Below are 9,345 nucleotides of genomic sequence, written 5' to 3'. Positions count from 1 at the left end.
ACATCTGCCGCCAATGTTCCTCTTTCTGTATGTGAGCCTCCACCACAGTATGGCCACTGACAGGCGTGTGGTGTAGGTCCTCGCCCAGGAACCAAACCTGGGCTTCTGAAGCAGAGAGTGCCGAACTTAACCATTAGGCCACTGGGGCTGGCCCCTTGCATTCTGTCTCTCACCTTCCACTCTAGTTCATTTTTGACAATGCAGACAATGAATCAGGAGATTGATTTTATGGCCTGGGACTAGTAGTTGGGTTGCTGCTGCAGGGAGGGCTGCTCTGATTACCTCTTGCTGCATATGAAACTACACCCAAACTTAGTGGCTCAGAACAGAAACTTATTATTATTGTCTCATAGTACTCTGGGTTGATATTTCCCCTTATGTTAATTAGTAAGATTGAAGTGAAATAACCTTGTTGGAACTTGAGTTGTTCATCAGTGACATGAGTCACTTCTTTGCTGAAAAGGATAATAGAGTTTTTTTTCATGTATATATATTTTAAAGATTGGCACTTGAGCTAACAACTGTTGCCAATCTTTTTTTTTCTCCCCCAATCCCCCTAGTACATAGTTGTATATTTCAGATTTTTTTTTTCTTTTTTCTCTCCAAAGCCCCCTGGTACATAGTTGTGTATTTTAGTTGTGGGTCCTTCTAGTTGTGGCATGTGGGATGCCACCTCAACAGGGCCTGACGAGTGGTGCCATGTCTGCACCCAGGATCCAAACCGGCGAAACCCTGGGCCACTGCAGTGGAGTGCAAACTTAACCACTCGGCCATGGGGCTGGGCCTGGATAATAAGTTTTGAATACTAGAATATTTCCTAAATTTTTTGTGCTATTCACAACGTTATGGCTATAGACACCACCCCTTTTAAGTTTAATTTGCATTATTAAAGTTTTCTCCATCATATTCTTAAGCCTATAAAATTAACCAAACCATAAATCAAGTCCTGATTAGTATTATTTGATGAGTTACATGGTATAAATATTCTTACCATGGCCAGTTTCAGGCTACCAGTGTGACATCCCAGAAAGGAAGTGGGAAGGGAAACCCCACAGCCTAGGATATGAGCATTTCCACCAGGCAGATGCCTTAGCTGCAAAGAGCCTCAGGGCACAGGCATAATAAAGTAATTAGGAAGGGATGAGTTCTGAGTATTTATTCCTTTAGTTTTTAACATCCTTTCTATAATTTAATTTTTAATAATTGCTGTGCTTGACAAATGGTTTGCCAAATTCCTGAAAATATGTCCTTTGGCTTTCGGGAGCCAGAGCAACACACCTCTGAGCTCATTCAGTTCTCCTGATGACAGAAGGGTGGACTCTTTCCAACTTTTGGCTATTATCAATAAATCTGCTATGAGCATTTCTGTACAGTTCTTTGCATGGACGCATGCTGTCATTCCTCTTTGGCAGATATCTACAATTTGCTGGGTGACAGGATAGGTGTATGTTTAGTTTTCTAAGAAATGACCAGACCTTTTCCCAAATTGATTATACCATTTTACACTCCCATCAAAATTTATGAGATTTTAATTTATTTTTAATTTACTTTTAGAATGTGTAATACATTCACATAGTTCAAAAGAAAAACAAACCTTGAAATTTGTCCTTCTCATCCCTCCCCCATTTGCTCAGTGCTCACTCTGTCCTTAGCCTCACTACAGGTAGCCACTGCTGTTAGTTTCTTGGACTTTTAAAAGTATTCTGTAATTGTGTACAAGTAACTACAAATACATATTTTCATTTCCCCCTTCTTACAAGATGTTCTTTATGTCAATGAAAATAATCCATAACCAACCTATAAATGAAAATTTGGGTGAGTTTATTCTGAGCCAATATGTGAGGACCATGGCCCAGGGCCTTTCTTCCCAAAGGAGGAAAGGGCACCAAAGAAGCGGGGTGTACAGAGTGGTTATATACCCCCAAAGAGGATGTTTCACATATGATTGAAACGTCCCTTTTACAATAATCAGGAGACTGCTCTGTCAGCCTGGTGATTGATGGACACAGCAGGTAGGTCTGCTGTCTTGGTGGACACAGCAGGGTGGCAGGTCTGTTGTCTCAAGCTGGGTGGTCACAGGTGAGTGCAGCAATCAGTTCCTAGCCTAAGGAGAGATGCTTATCCTTAAGGAAATGCCAATGTGGGTGAACCCTGGGCAGCTGAAGCAGAACGTGCGAACTTAACCGCTGCGCCACCAGGCCGGTCCCTCAAAAAGTTTTAACTTGTGTTTTTCTTTTTACAAGTGAGGTAGAATTCTTTTCCATATAATTAAGAGTCATTTACTTCCTTTTCTGTGAACTCTCCTCACTTTTCTATTGGGTTGTAGGACTTTTTCTTATTGGCTTCTGGAAGCTCAAATATTAAGGAGATTTGCCCTTTGTCTACGATATGAGTTGGGACTATTTCTTCCTTGTTAATCATTTGTCGCTTCACTATGCTCATGGTGCTTTTTGCCAAACCGAAGTTCTTCACAGTCATGGCTTTTGGACTTTGAGAGTGAGTTAGAAAGGCTTTCTTTACTCCAAGATTAAAAAGGAATTTTCCCATGTTTCCTTTTTGTCTTTTTATGATTCCATTGTTATATATTTATATCTTCTGTGATTTGGATTTTATTCTGGTATGGTATAAGGTAAACATCCAATTTTATACTTTTTCAGGTGGCTATATTTTTGCCTCAATACCATTTATTGAACAGTCCATCTTTATCCCCAATGTTTTGAGATGCAACTTTGATAAGATATCAACTTCCCAAAATTATTTGGGTATATTTCTGGATTTTCTGTTATATTTCCATGGTCTGTCTATTCATGCTTCAGTGACACACTGCTTTGTTTTATTTATTTATTTTTTTGAGGAAGATTAGCTCTGAGCTAACATCTGCCACCAATCCTCCTCTTTTTGCTGAGGAAGACTGGCCCTGAGCTAACATCCGTGCCCATCTTCCTCTACTTTATATGTGGGGTGCCTGCCACAGCATGGCTTGACAAACAGTGCATAGGTGCGCACCTGGGATGCGAACCTGCAGACTCTGGGCCCCAAATCGGAATGTGCACACTTAACCGCTGAGCCAGCGGGCTGGCCCTAACACACTGCTTTATTGATGGAGGATTTTAAACATGTTTTCTTACCTGGTAGGTCTAAAGCTGGGCACCTGAGGGTTACTGTAAATATTCAATAAGAATGTGATTACTGTTTGATCTTGTTTCCAACACAATGGATAAAAAGAAGTTAATCTTGTTAATTTGCTGTTTTCTTGTTTAACCTGAGAGGTGATTGAAGAGTCATAAGGATTTATGAGCTTGTTTGGCAAAAAAAAAATAATACCTTCAAGGAAGTTACAATCAGATGACCAGATAACCAGGCCCCAGCTGCGGTTGACGCAGAGAAGTCTGATTGCCCAAGGGCTTATCTAGAGTGAAAGAAACATGGATTTCCCCTGTGTTTCTGAGAAACTCGTCCTTCCGATCCCCTTAGCTTTATAACCTCCCCCTCAGCCCCAGCTTTCTTCTTCTGTTAAGGAAAGATTTGAGAGGACTTATCTCCCGCCTTCTTGTTTTGGCCAATTCGAATAAATCTTTCTCTAGTCCAAGCACAGGTGTCTCAGTGACTGGCTTGCTGCTCACCGGGCACACAAACTTGAGATTACGAGGCTCACTATCAGGTCTAGCAGCCCCTCCCTATTACTCTTTATTTTCAAAGTTTTCCTGGCAGATATTCTTGCTTTTGATTTTTCTTGTGGATTTTTCCCCCATATGTAAATTATCACTTTAGTTAAAAATAATTATTGGTGTTTTACAGGAATTGTATTAAATTCATACATTTCTTTACGGAGATTGACATCTTTCTGATGTTAAATCTACTTATCCAAGAATATGGTATTTTTCTCCATGTGTTTAAGTGTCCTTTTGGTAGTTATTTAAAATTTTATTCATGTAGATGTTGCACAACTCTTATAAAACATTATTGTTGGGTATTATATTGTTGTATTTATATACTTGTTCCTTTTTCCTATAAGTAATCTTGCATACAATGGATCTTTTCTTCCATTATATCTTCTTTAAGATACATGATAGCTATCCTTTTTTTTTTTTCATTTTGATTATTGCTTGTTACTGAATTGTCTTATTTTTTGTGTAGTTTTTTAAATGATCTCACCTGCTTTGGATCTGATGCTTAAGTAAGAAACTTGTTACGTGTAGACACCGAGCTTTTGGGCTTGTTGCTACTGCAGCATTTCCTAGCTATCCTGATAGATACAAGTGATCAAAAAACCCAAAAAAGACACTCAACACACAAATATAGTAAGGTAATAGTCTGTTGGGGCAACGGGACAACAGAAGCAGGACTTCAAGGAGGAAAAGGAACAATGACATTTTGTACTGTTATAGAACTTATTTTTTTAAATGGAAAATAGTGAGAATGGTATCTATATTCCATGGTATCTATATTCCAACGGATATGTTTTAAAGAGTAACACCCAGTTTTATCTAAAACTATCAACATTTACAGAGTGCCAGAAATCACGTCCTTTGCAACTCTTTTAACTTGCACTGAAGTCTTGCAGATACCAAGTAGAGTGTTTGGGAACTGTAACTGATGTTCCCGGACGGACATCCGGCTGTCTCCTGCTTGCTCAGGGAAAGGGGGGCTGCTGGGGCTCTCTTCGCCTTGTCCAGGCCCCCTCAGCTGTCCTGCTCTCCGGGCCGTAGACTGCGCGTCCCACCTGCACCGTGGGATGCCACTACCTCTCTCCGAGGCACACCTGCTGGCTCTCAGCTCAGGCAGGGAACTTGTGGGTCCTACTGATGTTACAGAGACAGCGGGAGCAGTTCTGGGAAAGCTGAAAGCCAGAACTTTCTCTTTAAGCGCAAGCACTCAGAAGCCAGACTTTGGCTGTGAATCCTGGGTCGGCTTCCTAGTAGTTGCGTGTTCTTGAAGTTTGTCAGCCTCTTTGTGCCTTAACTTCCTCATTTGTAAAATGGCTCATTGTAAGTATTAAAGGACGTAACGACCGCCGAGCACGGACAGCCGTGTCTGCGGAGCGGAGCGCTCGGCCACGCCGCAGTCACCGCGGTCCCCGCGTCGCCAAGCCGCGCTCCGGCGCAGCCCGGCCCGCCGGGCTCCAGGGTCTGAGCCTCCCGCCGGCGGCCGCGGCCGGGCCCCGCGGCCAGGGGTGCGCCTGCACCGACACAAAGGCGCCTGCCGGGCGGTGGCTGCTCTAAAACCCGAAACCAAGTGCATTTCTTCTCGTAGAAGTTAGTAAAGCGCTACAACCAGGTTCCCACCTGTTCCTCTTCCCGCACCGCATTAGCGCGAGAGCAAGAACTGCAAGGAGGAAACCCTCCCAGGGCAGCTTATTCCAAAGGGTCGACGGACCGCCTCCCGCCGCCTCTCCATCCGGGGTCCTCTCGGTCGCCGGCGGGAGCGCGCACGCCGCCTCCCCCGCCCCCAGGCCGACGGCGCCGTCGAGTCACGTGCCCGGCGCGCCTCCGCGGCGGCGCGTCCCGGGCGGAAGTGAGGTTGGCTGCGCGGCGGCTGCGCAGCATCGGCGGGGCGCGCGGGCTGCGGAGAGGCGGGCCGGGCGCGGAGCAGGGGAGCGGGCCGCGGCGGCGGCGGCGGCGGCGGCGGCGGCGGAGACTGGCCCCCGCATCGGAGCAGGCCTCCGCGGCGCTCGCCCCGGGCCGGCGCGCTGGTCAGCGAGGCCCAGGCCGCCCGCCGCGGCGCGGGGAGCGAGTGAGTGCGGGCGGGGCGGGCGGGTGCCCTCGGGCTCGGCGCGCGGCCCGGCGGCCCGGCCGGAAGTGCAGCGCTTTGTGCGGCCGGGGCGGCGCCGAGGCCGGGCCCGTGCGAGCCCGAGCGACCCCGTGGGGAACCGTGCGAGGGTATCGGCGGGGTGCGGTGCTGCCGCCCGGCTGTGGACGCCCGTGAGCGCGTGCGCGAGGCGCCGTGACTGCCGCACGTGCGCGCCGCCCGCCCGGCCGAGCCGGCGGCGCTCGGGCGCCTCAGCCGGGCTGTTTCCGAGAGGGCCATCGGGCCCGCGCGGGCGCTCGGAGCGAGCGGCGGGCGGCTGGGGCGCGCGCGCCGCGTTGCTCTTGTGGCGCGCGTCCGCTTGCTGTGGGTTGTAGGGTTCGTGCTGCGTTGAGGTCGGGCGGAGAAGTAGCTTGGAGTATGTTAGTGTGCGAGGAAACTCGTAAAATGACAAAGTTTGTCTGGTTCCCACTCCTCAAACTCTCAAGTCATCTCTGTGTAATTTGAGATTATTTTGTCAGATATTACATGGAAAACTTTAGGTGAAAGGGTTTCTTAAGGCAATAATAGGGACACATTTAAACTTTGGTAAGTAAACAAGTAGTGGATTACTTTAGCCTTGACAGCCAAGAATTGAGCAGTTTAAGGCTGTTTTTCCTCGGTGTTGAAGCCGCTGTGGTGCACGTCGTGAGGGCTGGCTGTCTGTCTCAGGCGTTGTGAAGCGGGTTTGCGCTCGGCTCGCTCTGGCGCGGGTGTTCGCCCGTGCGGCCTGTGCCCGGCCCGTCTGCCTGAGTGGAGGCCCGGGTCTGGGAGGGTCGCCGCGGGCTCGCTCTGGCTGCTCCTGGGCCGCGGCCGCCGCTGCAGCGCCGTCGGCCTGCCTCCTGGCCTCCGGAGGAGTCGGAGCGCGTGTAGGGCGGGCGCCTGCAGCCCGGGAGGAAGCGGGGAGCCCCGTCTGCTGCTGTCACTGCTCTCCTGCCCGCTTATCAGGCCTGAAATAGTTGCCAGGATTTTCAATTCTGCTCTGCAACTGCCTTTCAAACCATTCCCATTTTTAAGGTTAGATAGAATTCTACTGCCAAAGTTATTTGCGTTTTCAAATATCAGGAAAATGAGTATTGTAATGTCACAGATGCAGAAGATTAGAACTGAAAAATTTTTTTAAGTACATTTAAAAAATATATATGTATGTTATTTTGGTGAGGAAGACTGGCTCTGAGCGGACGTCTGTTACCAATCTTCTCTGTCTGCTTGAGGCGGGTCATCCTTGAGCTAACGTCTGTGCCTGTCCTCTACTTTGTATGTGGGATGCTGCCACAGCATGGCTTGATGAGCGGTCTGTAGGTCCATAGCCAGGCCCATCACCCGCAGTCCCAGGGCCACTGAAGTGGAGTGCATGAACTCAGCCACTATGCCACTGGGCCAGCCCCTGAAAAATACTGTTTTAACTTTTTATTGGTTCTGTAGTTTAAAGAGAAATTTTTGTCTGCCAGACTTCTCTTATATAAACCTGTTTTTTCCTGGATTAGTTGAGAACAGTTTTAAAACAGCTATACACCAGTGTAACAGAGTAATAGTTAATTTTGTCATGTTTGTGTTCACTCTCTGTATTTTTGAAGTCTCTCCAGTTGTTCTGCGCAGAAATACATGAATTTCTCCCAATGGATTGCAAACCTTGGTAGGGAAGGTAGACTTTGGGGGAGTTGAGAACTTTCTGCTGTTGCGTGCTCTTCTTGATCAGACGTTACTGAGTATTTCCAGTGTTGATTATAGTAACGGGCACTTGTATCTAGATTGATGTCCCAGAGAGAGAGGATTTAAGCTTCTTGAAATTAGTTTTGTTTACGTGAAATACTAGTATACAAGGCCTTTAAAATTTTATAATTACTGTTTTGTGTGGGAACTTTGTTTAGGTCATGGTATGTTTTGAAACTAGAGAAACTAATACAGTAATGGGTCTTAAATACACTTTCCCTCTGATTATTATTGGGTTTTTAAATTGAAGAATTTTGCTGACATTCTTTTTTTTATAGGTAAATCTGAGATTTGTCTATTCTGATGCAAGTGTCAAACCACCCATAGGAATTCTGACAGTTGAGTCATTCCAAATGGAAAACTAAAAAAAAGTGATACCCTCTGGATCCAGCCTTGGAATTGGGATCCTTGGTCCACACCATAGCAGACTGGGAAATTGGTGGTTTCTGGGTGGCCAGTGGCACTAGAACCTGAGGGAGTGTGGGTTTTTTCTTTCCGTTTTCCATTATGCAGATTTAAAAAGTGTAACAATACAGTGTACAGCCATTTACCCAACATCTTGATGTAATAATTATTAGCATTTTGCTGTAGTTTCCTGTCTTTGTAGAAATATTTTAAATTATAGACTTAATGTCATTTTTATCCTTATATGCTTTCATCTGTATTTCTAAAAAAATGATATATCTTTACGTAACCAAAATACTGTTCTCACACCTAACAAAATTAACAATTGTTTAATGTCATTTAAGAGCTACCCCATATTCATTTGTATCCCCAAATCCTTAAAATATCTTTTCACAGTTTTTTCAGTCTAAATCAGGATCCAAACACAAACTACCTATGGCCTTTATGTCTACATCTGTTTTAATGTACCTCTGTCCTTCCCACACCTCCACCTTTTTTCAGACCCTTGACTTACTGAAGAAACTGGGTCATTTGTCCTCTAGAATGCTCCACCTTTTGGGTTTGTCTCTTTGTTTCATGGTGATGTTCAGCATATTCCTCCAACTCCTGTCTTTTCCTATAAACTAGAAGTTCAATGGATATGCTCCATTAGATTCAGATTTTTCTATTTTTGCAGCAGTACACCTTAGATGAGGCAGAGTAATTCCATCGTGTGAGGATGCATATAACGTTTAGTTTGACGGTTAGTGATATTAAGATTGGTCACTGGGTTCAGGTTTCATAGTCACTGATCAATAAACAGGTGTGTTTCAACATTTCTGATTAGATTTTAAATAAATGTCTCAGCTTCATATTTATTGCTATGGAATGTCCTGTATTCTATTGTATAGTAGTTCTTTTATTGAAGAACATTGAGAAGATATTTACGACCTACCTTTGTGCTAAGCGTTTGTGAGATGCAGGGAGACGGGGCTGCGTGAGCTATTTTCCCTGCCCTTGAGGCTCAGAATCTTGGGGGAATCTCTCATTTTTTGAACAAGTAATGTAAGGAGCTGTTTGACATTTGTTCACACACCTTGTCTTTGTATTACCATTTTAAGCCTTTTGTCCAATTGGAGAGGGAACTGAAGCATTTTCTTTCACCAATCCTATTATCATATTTTCTTACCTATAATTTTTAATTCATTAAGACTTTTTAATCACTTTAGAAAATATTTATTGTTATTAGCCTCTGGGGAAGTAAAAGTACTTTCAAGAAATGTAACTTCCGAGTATTTGGAACTTCTGGTATTTAGAATTCAAATGCAGTTCTATGAATTTTTTAGTGACAAATGCAGAGTAGAATTGTATTACTGGTTTAGACTGTAAGCCAGGTAATTATGGAAAGAGAGCCTTGTGTTCAGTGCTTCATTTGGATTGTTTATAATTGTGGCTGTTATAAAC

The 9,345-nt window shown here is 45.1% G+C and overlaps 1 protein-coding gene across 12 annotated transcripts in view; it reads left to right on the top strand.

Moving 5' to 3' along the window:
• Positions 1-5,608: 5,608 nt before the first annotated feature.
• The window catches only part of FAM168B (family with sequence similarity 168 member B), a 38,814-nt gene continuing 35,077 nt past the window's right edge, over positions 5,609-9,345 (top strand). The window contains exons 1-2 of one of the 12 annotated variants that reach the window (XM_070507344.1): positions 5,800-5,879; positions 7,776-7,835. The gene's annotated coding sequence lies outside the window, so the exon portion shown is untranslated. Of the gene's footprint in view, positions 5,734-5,778; positions 6,802-7,775; positions 7,836-9,345 lie in introns of those variants that run through there. The other 11 variants (XM_070507342.1, XM_044769257.2, XM_044769256.2 and 8 more) reach the window with 11 other exon arrangements.

The sequence above is a fragment of the Equus asinus genome, chromosome 4 (assembly GCF_041296235.1).
Source record: "Equus asinus isolate D_3611 breed Donkey chromosome 4, EquAss-T2T_v2, whole genome shotgun sequence".
NCBI lineage: Eukaryota > Metazoa > Chordata > Mammalia > Perissodactyla > Equidae > Equus > Equus asinus.
The sequence above is the reverse complement of the archived record's forward strand: the minus strand, read 5'-3'. Positions and strand labels throughout refer to the sequence as shown.